Below are 11,231 nucleotides of genomic sequence, written 5' to 3' on the forward strand. Positions count from 1 at the left end.
TTTTAATTAACCGAACCGATTAATAACTGAATTATATATATTTATAATGTTATTTATGTAACTTTTAGAAAATATTAAGGTATTTCTGTATGTTTTTAGGATTTAGATACTAATTGCCCCTCAAATTATATATTAATTATAAATTAGTACTAAATTGATTACTATTATATTTATTTTTTAATAATTAATTTTAATGAAGTTTGATTATTTCGGTTGACTAAACTTTCAGTTTGATTTTAATACAGTTCGGTTTCAGTTTGATTATAATTTTTTTTAATATTTCAGGTTCATTAAATTATGTTTTAGTTCGGTTCTGTGACCGAACCGACCAATACCTCTAAATTAATGAAACCTAATAAGGCAGACAACTCATTAATTCTGCACTTATAGAATTAATATAAAGTTGTCGACCTTCTTATTCTTACTCTCATTAGCGCATTTTAAATAAAAACAATAAAAGAAAATTACTTTAGAAATTGTTATTTATTGAAAAGGAATAAGAGTTTTGAAAGAAAATATAAATAAAAAAATAAAAAAAATCTATTAAGACATAAAAAGTAAAAAAAAAAACTATATTTATAAAAGGCAAAAATACTTAAAAACTCCCCACTTTTGATTTTGTTTTTAATTGCACCACCACGTAGGAGAATTTTCAATTACACCCTATTTAGGGTTTTCAGTTTTCGTCTGTACCCCAATTGACTAAAACGACCTCTTTTTATTTAAAAAAAGTTTAAATTAATCCTTCATATACTAATTTATTTGTTTTTTTCAAATGGAAAAAATAATGATACAATCCCTCTATTTTGTTGGTTTTAATAATTTTATCATTAAATTATCAATTTTTATTATTTTGGGGTACAGATGAAAACTGAAAACCCTAAATAGGGTGCAATTGAGAATTCTTCTAAGTGGTGGTGGAATTGAAAAAAAGTTCAAAGATGAGGGAGTTTTCAGTATTTTTGCCTTTATAAAAAGACAAAGGTATGAAAAATAGTAGTTTCCATGAAAATATAGCCTTTAAACTATTTTTAAAACATTCAAGTCCCTTCAGTTTTTTTTGGGCTATTAAACCTTCTAAATTTTTAACATTGTACAAATAAACATATTTATTAAATATTATTTGTGGTCAGACATTAAATCGCTAATGTGGTAGTTAGTAAAATCCGATTTATTAGAAAAAAAATTAAATAATAATCTTAATATTTTTAATATTTTTCAAATTAATCCTTCAGGATATTTTATTCATAGAAACTTTAAATTAATAACCCAATTGATTTTTTTTCTTTTCATCTTCTTCTCTTTTACTTCTCTTCTGCCGACCACTACTTTGCCGCTGCCGTCCTTCCATCACCTCAGAGTGTCTGAGACAAATCCAAACTCGTATGGGTTCGTTTCAGACGGACAATCTCCGTTTGCCGGAGTCCCTTTTTTTTGTCTTTTTAAACATTGTTTAATCTTAAATGTTATGTGTAATGGTTAAAGAAAGAAGGTGAAAAAATGTTAAAAGATTTTTAATTATAAAATTGATAAATATTATAAATATTAAGATTATTTTTGAACCTTTTTCCTATATGGTTATAAGAGACACGTCAATAATTATTTGGAAGTTTTTAATGATATGGACGAAAGTGGTTATTTGTTCTATATTGAAAATAAAGGAGTTTAATCAGTGCCAAGATTATTTTAAGGACTAACCTATACTTTCATGGAAACTATGAGAATCGTTTTTCTATTTTTTGCCAAAAAAAAATCTTATTTAAGACTATTTATTTTTGCGTTACATTCCTGTACGCATGTGATGCACATCAAATAATTAAATTATAAAAAAATGTAGTATTATTTAATACAAGTCAATAGTTTTTATGGAAGATTTATTTCTATCGAATTTCTACAAGTTATAGTGATATAAAGATTAATTTGGCTTGAAATAACTAATTTCTTTATGTTGTTTGTAATTTTTAAAATTTAGTAAAAATTTACTGGAATATTACAAGTTTGTTTTCGAAAAGAACAATAAAAGAGTACAAAAGAAAGCTTGCATAAGGTTAAATCCTTTGCGCTACATTCGTAGACGATGGTCGTGCATACACCTAAAGAGTTCCTTAGCTTCAATCATAAAATCGATGCTTAATTATTCAAAAACCTCCCATTTTTATCATTTTTTGTAAATATATCCTGACGTAAAAATTTCTCCAATTTTATCATAATTTGCCTTTTTATGTTTCAATTGTACCCCAAAGCATTAAGTTGACCTCTTTTCACTTATAAAAAAGTTTAAATAATTTTTTATTTTTTATATTATTAATAATATTAGGATCTAACTGAAATATAAACTAAAAATGAAGGATTATTTTTAAAAAAAATTCAAGTGAAAAGAGATCAATTTAATATTTTGGGATACAATTGAAATATAAAAGGCAAATTAGGGTTAAATTGAAAAAAATTCTATGTTAAGATATATTTGCAAAAAAAGTTAAAGATGGAGGTATTGAGTGATTACCCTAAAATCGACCTACTCGTTCGATTTTGCGAGCTTTTTAGTTCAAATGCTTACACCTAAGCATAGATAAAAATTAATATAAAAACATTGAATCTTTTTCTTTTTCTATCTAAATATGGGACAAAGAGCAATTTTTTTATAAAAAAAATCACTTTTAACGAATGACTTTTTAAACATAACTTTCATTAATTTTTAATAATTTAAATATACAATTTTGTTCTATTTAAATTAAAAAAATATATATAATACTACCAAGATCAGGCTTTCTCATGAGCCTCAAATAATAATTAATTATGTGATTTACATGTTCAAACAACCACAATCATTTTACTACATCTTGGATTTCTTTTTATAATGTCATTCGTGTAGTAAAAAATTTAGAGTATTATATTTTCAAGGTTATCAATTTTTTGTTATTTTATTTTAGATATAAAATTTGAATCATTTTAAGTTTAAATAATAAATGATTCTCAAATCAAATTAGTTTATGTGAAACCTAGAGCTTCCAACGTCATGGATCGAGTAACATTTTTTTTCTTTTCATTAGAATAAAATAAAAATAAATTACTCTAACACCCATGACATGTACCCTAATTTAATTATAGTTTTTTCTTTCTGTTTGAAAGTCAAACGATATAGTCCTCTATTTTTTTAATATTTTAGTCATTCGATTTATCTTTTGTATTAGTCAACTAGATCAAAATATTTAATTCTTAGAATTAAATTTCAGTTTAGTCCTTAAATTTATATTTAATATTAAGATAAATAAACAATATATATGAAGAGACCTAACGATTTAATAAATTCAATTAATTTAGATATTGAATTTTAAAGTTACCAACAGAAAATATAATACGACCAGGTTAAATTTCGACATAAATGCAATTTTGTCTGAAATCATTAAAAAAAATCTCGTTATTTGTAATTTTAAAGTTAAGTATCTTGGTCGAAATAAATTAAAGTTGTCTAATTAAAATAAAATAACATGAAAGTTTAGTGACTTTGAAAAATCAATATCAAAAAGCATCAATTCCATCATTACTTGTCCAGTACAGATAGAGCCACGTTCTTGAGATCAAGTCACTATTAGCAGTAGCAAGAACATAAGAAGGCATTAGGCATGATATTTGGAACTAAGAACAGTGAAGAGGGTACTTGTTTTGGTAATTTTGTTGCATAAATTCTCCAACTTTGCTTCACTTTCGGTGACAATGAGATGTGGAACAAAGAGGAAAAGATGATTGCAGGTAAAGGTTGGCAATTTTGTCTGGATTTGGAGTTGTTCATCTGACTCATCAATCTACATTTTATTCCAAATTATGGTATCGAATTCCCATGTTTTTGTTAAAATATGAGATTTTGAGAATCACAATCATATCAATGCGTATTTTGACCAACATTCTGCTAATTTAAAACGATTTTTGAATATTAGTACATCAAATACAAATACATGCATGTATGGACATTATCGAGTGGAAATTGATAAAAAGTGATGGAATTAAGAAAATGAAAGAGGCATCGGAGAACTAAAACAACTGATGAATAAAGAAGAGAATGTGATGAAAATATTATTGAGAGATAAATGATGTTTCAATAATTAAAATAAGAAACAACCTCAAATATGACAACTCAAAAATGACGCTCGTTTTATCCTTTATTCCGCCCTTGTAAATTTACCTAAATAAATAAAAAATAAAGGATCTGTTGTTATTAATAATAAGATATTTAATGGTAACATAATCTGTATATAATTGAAAAAGATTTAATTTATTAAACTCAAGCTAGTGCATCAGAGGAGCTTTAAATTCAATTGAGGAAAAACGTTCATGAATCACACTGTCATAACTCTCCACGACTACTACTTACGTGTTTATGCGTTCATTTTCCCAGAAACAATCATTTTCTCAACAGAATATGTACATATAGATGGATACTACTTTGATACGTGTTTGAAACTTTCATGCAGAGCTAATTTAACCTATCTGATAGGGCACTACAAATTGGTCAAAACAGAACAATTTGATGAAACAAGAAGGAAAAAAAAAACCCTATAACAATAAATACCAACTGAACTTGCATCGGCTACTTTTTAAAATTCTTATTCTACTTTGCAAAATTGGGTTAGGTGTTGTTTGCCTCTATCTTCACTAATAATATTATAAATGCTTGGGAGATCTATATACTACGATATGTGGCTAAGTCTAGATTTGGGTAGCTATAGGGTCGGTTAAGTTAATCGATAGATTTAATAAAACTCAAATTAATCCCATCAACTCAAACCAACCAACTTAGTAGATTAATTTGGTTAAACTGATAAAAATATAAAAAATTAACCATTTCGAAATACCAATCAGAGTAGAGTTGAGAAATGAATCTCTTTAAAAAAATGTTTACCACCAGCATGGAATACGATTAATGAGTAGCAATTTTTTCCCTCAATTTGTAAGTAAAGGACGATTAACATACAAATTAATTTTGTGGGCAAATCAGTCATGAACTTGTTGATTATGGACAATATGTCTCATTTTGAGAAATTAGCTTACAAGTTGAGAGAGCAAATTGTCAATTGAGGGAACAATTAGCTTACAAGTTGAGGGGAGAATTATCAAAATGGAGTTAATGACCCATAATCACCAAATTCGTTACTGACTTGTCCATAAAATATATTTATATGTTAATTATTTATTGTTTACCGACGACACTCTCTGAAAGTGTTCCTACATCACTACTAAAATGCAGCGTTTTAGCGACGGATTTTTCCGTCGCTAAAACGCCGTTTTCCGTCGCTAAACCCTTTAGCGGCGGATTTGCCGACGGATGGTATCCGTCGGCAATTGTGGCGTCGCTAATCGGTTTAGCGACGCCTCAATATTATCCGTCGCCATTTGGCGACGGATTCATCCGTCGCCAAATGGGAAATATCCGTCGCCAAACACGTCTTGGGCGACGCGGTTGGCGACGACAGGGGACGTGTTTGGCGACGGATAAGTCCGTCGCCAAACGGCGACGGAAATATCCGTCGCCATTTATCCGTCGCCAAATGGCGACGGATATTTCCGTCGCCATACTCACATTTTTAAAAAACGGGTTGCATTTAGCGACGGATGAAATCCGTCGCTAAAATGCAAAATCCGTCGGGAAATGTAATCTATTTGGGCAGAATATTTTTGCTTTCCGACTTTTAATTAAATATAAATCCTGTGTTTAATAACGCACAAATTGTAAAAAAGATTAAAAAACACTGAAAATACTAAATAATATATATATAAATATATAACGTACGATACATCAGAACTGTATACAAAAACATCGCTACATTAAAGTACTACAAGTCTGTGGTGCCGTCATCTGTGACACCGTCATCAGTAGCGGGTGGAGGTGGAGGTGACGGTGGAGGTGGCGGTGGTGGAGGAGTGTGTAGCACATCTCCCTGGGCCCGCTGCTGCAACTGCTGCATCGCCGCCGCAACCGCAATCTGGACCTGATCACGGATCGTATCCGCGAACTGAGCGATGAGATCTGTACGGAATCTCTCATCGGCGGCTAACTTGTTGTCTTTAGGCAACAGTTGATGTACAAACTCGCTCATTTCATTCATCAGACCGTCAGACGCTTGAAATCGGCACTTGAATTCTAAAAATTTTACGGCTGCAGACAAAGCGGAGTGTCTGTCATTCCCAGGCCATATGGGTTCTTCGGCCGCACGCATCATATCATAAAACTTCTGAGCTTCTGCATTCGGAGGCTCTTCTGTCCAAACTTCGGGACCACCCGCATCAGTAACCATTCTCTGGAATGAACTGCAACCCTCGTCTTCATTTCTAGGCTCCCACATGTTGTCCGCCTGCAGAACATTAACAGGCACCTCGACCCTCCTATTTTCCTCACCATGGTGAGTCCAGACGTGGTAATTACTCACAAACCCGTCTGTGTAGAGATGAAACTCCACTTCATCAACAGTTCGAAAAGCAGTGTTCCGGCATTTGGGTTTAGGGCAAGGGCATTTTATCTGAGCCCCGCTCATACACTCGGGGTGTTGCACAGCAAAGTTCAAAAACTCCCTAACGTTACTGATGTACCCTTCAGTCAACAATCCTCTGACCAGTCTCCCACTATACATCCAACTGCGATCTGAATTCATTTCTGTAGCACGTACATTTAGGTGGGTTTATTACTCGGTTACAGCAAAGTCAATGCAATTGACCGCTTAAAAAGGTAGGGCCCTATCCCATTCGCAAAACTGGGTCTACTTAATACGATCACGATATATGCGTAAAAACGGAGAAAAATATTTGGCAGCCTTCCGGCGCAGTTCTCCAAGTGCATTATCAAATATATGCTGAATAACGCGAAATACGTATTCCGTTAGGAAATAGCGTTACGCAGCATATACGAGATAGCCACCGGAGAACGTACGACGGAAAACTACCAAATATTTTTCTACCGCATCTACACATATATTTGTTATCGTGATCGAATTACGTAGATACCAGTTTTACGAACTGTACACACGTACAATCCCGCGTCGTTCAATCTCTTGAAGACACGGGACGGGTTTTCTACGGCTAGGTGAGATTTTATTCGGTGTGAATAAAATCTTTTTATTTTATTTTAGTTTATTCAATCTAATTTAATTAAATAAAATAAAAAGAATAAACAATGATACTTACTTGTTGTAGAGCAGAACCGCACAGAATGGATGAAAAAAAGGCTAGGAGCGGTAATCAGAAACTGTAAGCGGAACACGAACCTAGCTACAAAAGAGACAATAATTATATCAGATTAGTTTTTTATTTTTTATAAAAAATTTGGCAGCATTTCCCCTATAAATGAGCATCACCCATTTTTCAGGAAAAGCCTGCAAATAACCAATACATTTTTAAAATAAACAACTCAACTGTGAGATTAACAAACTCAATATATTCACGTCAATTAACCTATATAATTAATTCGACAATTTACACGAACATTAATTAAATTCTAGTTAATTATTAAATAATTAAAATAAATTTACCTATTTTGTCAAATTCCCTAATATAACAATTAAACACATTACAAAAAGTAATTTTAGATATATTCTAAATTAACAATTTATTCACAATTAACAATAATATAACCTTATTATAACAATCTAAATGGTCTAATTATATATATATATATATATATATATATATATATATATATATATATATATATATATATATATATATATAATACAAAAACGCTATCTAAAAACAATCCTAAGTAATTATAAAAATAGCCCTAACAAAATTAATATATATATATATATATATATATATATATATATATATATATATATATATATATATATATATAATTATATATCTATCTAATTTAGTTTAAAAAAAACAGAAAACACCCCTAATAAAAAAATTAAAACAGCCCTAACAAAAAAATTAAAACAGCCCTAAATAAAAAATAAATACTATTATTAAAAATATTCTTAATAATTAAAATTAACAATACATTTAATAAAAGAAAAAAAAACAATCCTAATTAATTATAATTAACAAAGCAAAAAAAAAGTAAAACCTAACCTATTTGGCAGACGGAAGGGGCGGATGGTGAGGCTGAACCGGACGGCGGACGGCGGACGGCGGACGGCAGAAAACGGTTTCTGTTTTCAAATTAAAAAAAAAATTAATACCCATTAAAGAAAAAGAAAACGAGCAAGGGGAGGAGAGGAAATGGTGACCGGCGGAGTGCTTACCTGGACGGGGAGGAGAGGAACGGTGACCGGTGGGAAAGGGGAGGAGAGGAACGGTGACCGGCGGTTTCTGAAATTAAAAAAGGAGAGGAAAGGTTTCTGAAATTAAAAAAGGAGAGGAGGTTTCTGAAATCAAAAAAACGACAGTGGGAATTAAAAGGGTTTTGTTTTAGCGACGGATTCAAATCCGTCGCTAAAACAAAACCATCCCTCGCTAATCCACATGATGCGTTAATGAAATGCTGCGTTTCATTAACGCATCATTTAGCGAAGGATATATTGAATCCGTCGCTAAAATTAGCGACGGATTCAAAATATCCGTCGCTAAATTGGGCCCAGTGAAACGGTGAGTTTCGCTGAGCCCACTTTAGCGACAGATGGGATATCCGTCGCTACATTTAGCGACGGATATCTATAATCCGTCGCTAAATGGCGACCAAAAAAGGGCGGGAGGCTTCCCGCGTAGCAAATTTGGGATTTTCCCGACGGATTTTAAATCCGTCACCAAATCCGTCGGCAAATAAAGATTTGGCGACGGATTTATAATCCGTCGGGAAAATCCGTCGGGAAAACCATGCTTTTTAGTAGTGCATGTTCGTTACTAAAAGTCTCTTTTTTGTAGGTGTAGTGATATATATGTATACCCATATCACATCCATAACCCTTGGTCCATTTTGAACCAGCGATCTAGCGAGGGTACTAAAGGTATAAAGATCCCTTTGTTTTAGGGCAAATGAACATTCAAAGCCTTTAATACAATACCTCAATTATGTCATGCTAATTAATTTTTAATGGGTCCCTAAAGCTTCTTTCTTTCTTTCTTGTACACATTGTATTATGTAATCAGCATTGCTATTTTTTTGTTTCATTTTGGCCCTTGTGTTTGTGATAAGCTTTTCTCAAATTATTATTATGTGGATCAAATCAATCGGTTACATAGGTATAATTGTTTATGTAGATTTGTGTACATTCAATTTTAATTATCTAATTTCGTTCCTTATCAGGTCACTAGTTACACACACATATAGTTTAATTAATTGTTTAACAATTGCATGAATAGTGATCTGTTGTTTTTTGATCATGGTTATTCTAGCAATTAACCCTTAATATGTATGCATAGCAAAGTGAATGTGGATTTTACATATGTATGGTGTTAGTTTTTCATGCTAATGATCCCTGCATTAAGCTATAGCTCCAGAACCAATTAAGTATATATTAGACAGTGCATTTAATGTGATGATAAGTACGCCAATACCTGAAAAACAAGTCTAGAACCAACACAACCGATGAAATTAATTAAAATGCAATTAATTTGGATATATATTTATTATAATATGATTCTTTATGGATATTGGACCTACCTGTTTACCCTTTTTTCATCATGAGGATATCAAATCACAGTAGTTTGAATACAATAGTTGTGTGTTGGCTGAAATCAACAAATTGACCATTTAGTACATTATCAGCTGGGAAGATACCATTTCTTAGATAATTGATATATTAATTATTTTATTATCTTATTTGATTTTTTTTAGATTAAGTTCATTTTAAATCACCATTTTTACGTCTTTTTTCATTTTAATCACGACTTTTGTTGTCATATAAAATCACCTCCCTTTAAAACATTCAAATTTATCATATAATCTAAAATTCGGCGAATTTCATATTAAAGTTCGTAATAGATTTTAATTTTTTTTAAAAGATGGTGATAAATTTAAAAAAAAATGTAAAAATGGTGATTTAATATGTATTTAATTCTTATAACAATTTTATGCTACGTTATTTTCTGCTAGTTTAATCAGCAAAAATTCGCTGAATTTTAAACTAGTGATAGATTTGAAAAACTGAAAGGTGACCTTTTAAAAATCCGTATTTAAAAATAACAAAAAGTGTAAAATTAGTGATTTAATATGGATTTAACCTAATTCTTTTTTTTGTTGGGCTATAAAACACACATGTTTTGGTAAGAATCTCTATATAGCTAGTTTTATCATGCATGCAAGACAAATTGTACCGGCTGGCGAAAACCATGCAGGACCACAGTCAGTCTGTATTACGTATAGTTTCAAGAGCAAATTATGCTAAAATCCTTAAAATATATCATAATTAATATTTTGATACCTTTTATTTTAAATATCTATTTAATATTATCTCAGTTTTAATTTCGTTAACTATTAGGTTCCTCCGTTAATTTTGACTCTTACTTTCAAACGATTTGGTCCCTCACTTTTAATTTTATTAAACGATTTGGTCTCTCACTTTTAAACGATTTAGTACCTGAGTTTCAATCCGTTAAACGATTTGATCCTTCAAATTAACAGAATGATCTCTCAATTAACGGAACTAAAACTGAAAAACCATTAAATAATCTTTTGAAATAAGACATATATCAAACTGTTAATTATAATATAACTTAAACGCCTCTAAATAATTTGCTCTAGTTTCAAAACTAGTTAGAAAAGTACCTTTGGTAATCCAAAGAAAGTGGTAATAGACGAGTCTCTAAATGCACTAACATTGTTGCAAGTGTGGGCTTAACCTATATAGTTAAGGCATCTTCAAGTATATTAAAAGGTCACTAGTTTGAATTCTGCCTTTATAACTAACAACTAAACAAATTGAAACTCTAAAAGTCATAAGTTATCTTTAACAAAAAAAACTCCAATGTTGTTCAATAAATTTTATTTTATAATTTTGGCTTTTTTTATTTTATATGTAAAGTTTTACTATTTATATCTTTATAAAAATTTATTTGTAATTTTTTCGACTTTAAAATTATTTGTATAAATTATTAACATTAATTTGTATATATATATATATATATATATATATATATATATATATATATATATTAAATTAAATAATATAATTATAACACACATGTTTTGATAAAGAACATGTATTAGATATGTCAGAAAACTCTAATTGGCAAAAGGTTTGGAGTCTTGTTTAATAGTTACGGAGGACCATGCCATATGCCATATCTCCATATTCCCTTGT

This window comes from Mercurialis annua, linkage group LG1-X (assembly GCF_937616625.2).
Source record: "Mercurialis annua linkage group LG1-X, ddMerAnnu1.2, whole genome shotgun sequence".
Taxonomy (NCBI): domain Eukaryota; kingdom Viridiplantae; phylum Streptophyta; class Magnoliopsida; order Malpighiales; family Euphorbiaceae; genus Mercurialis; species Mercurialis annua.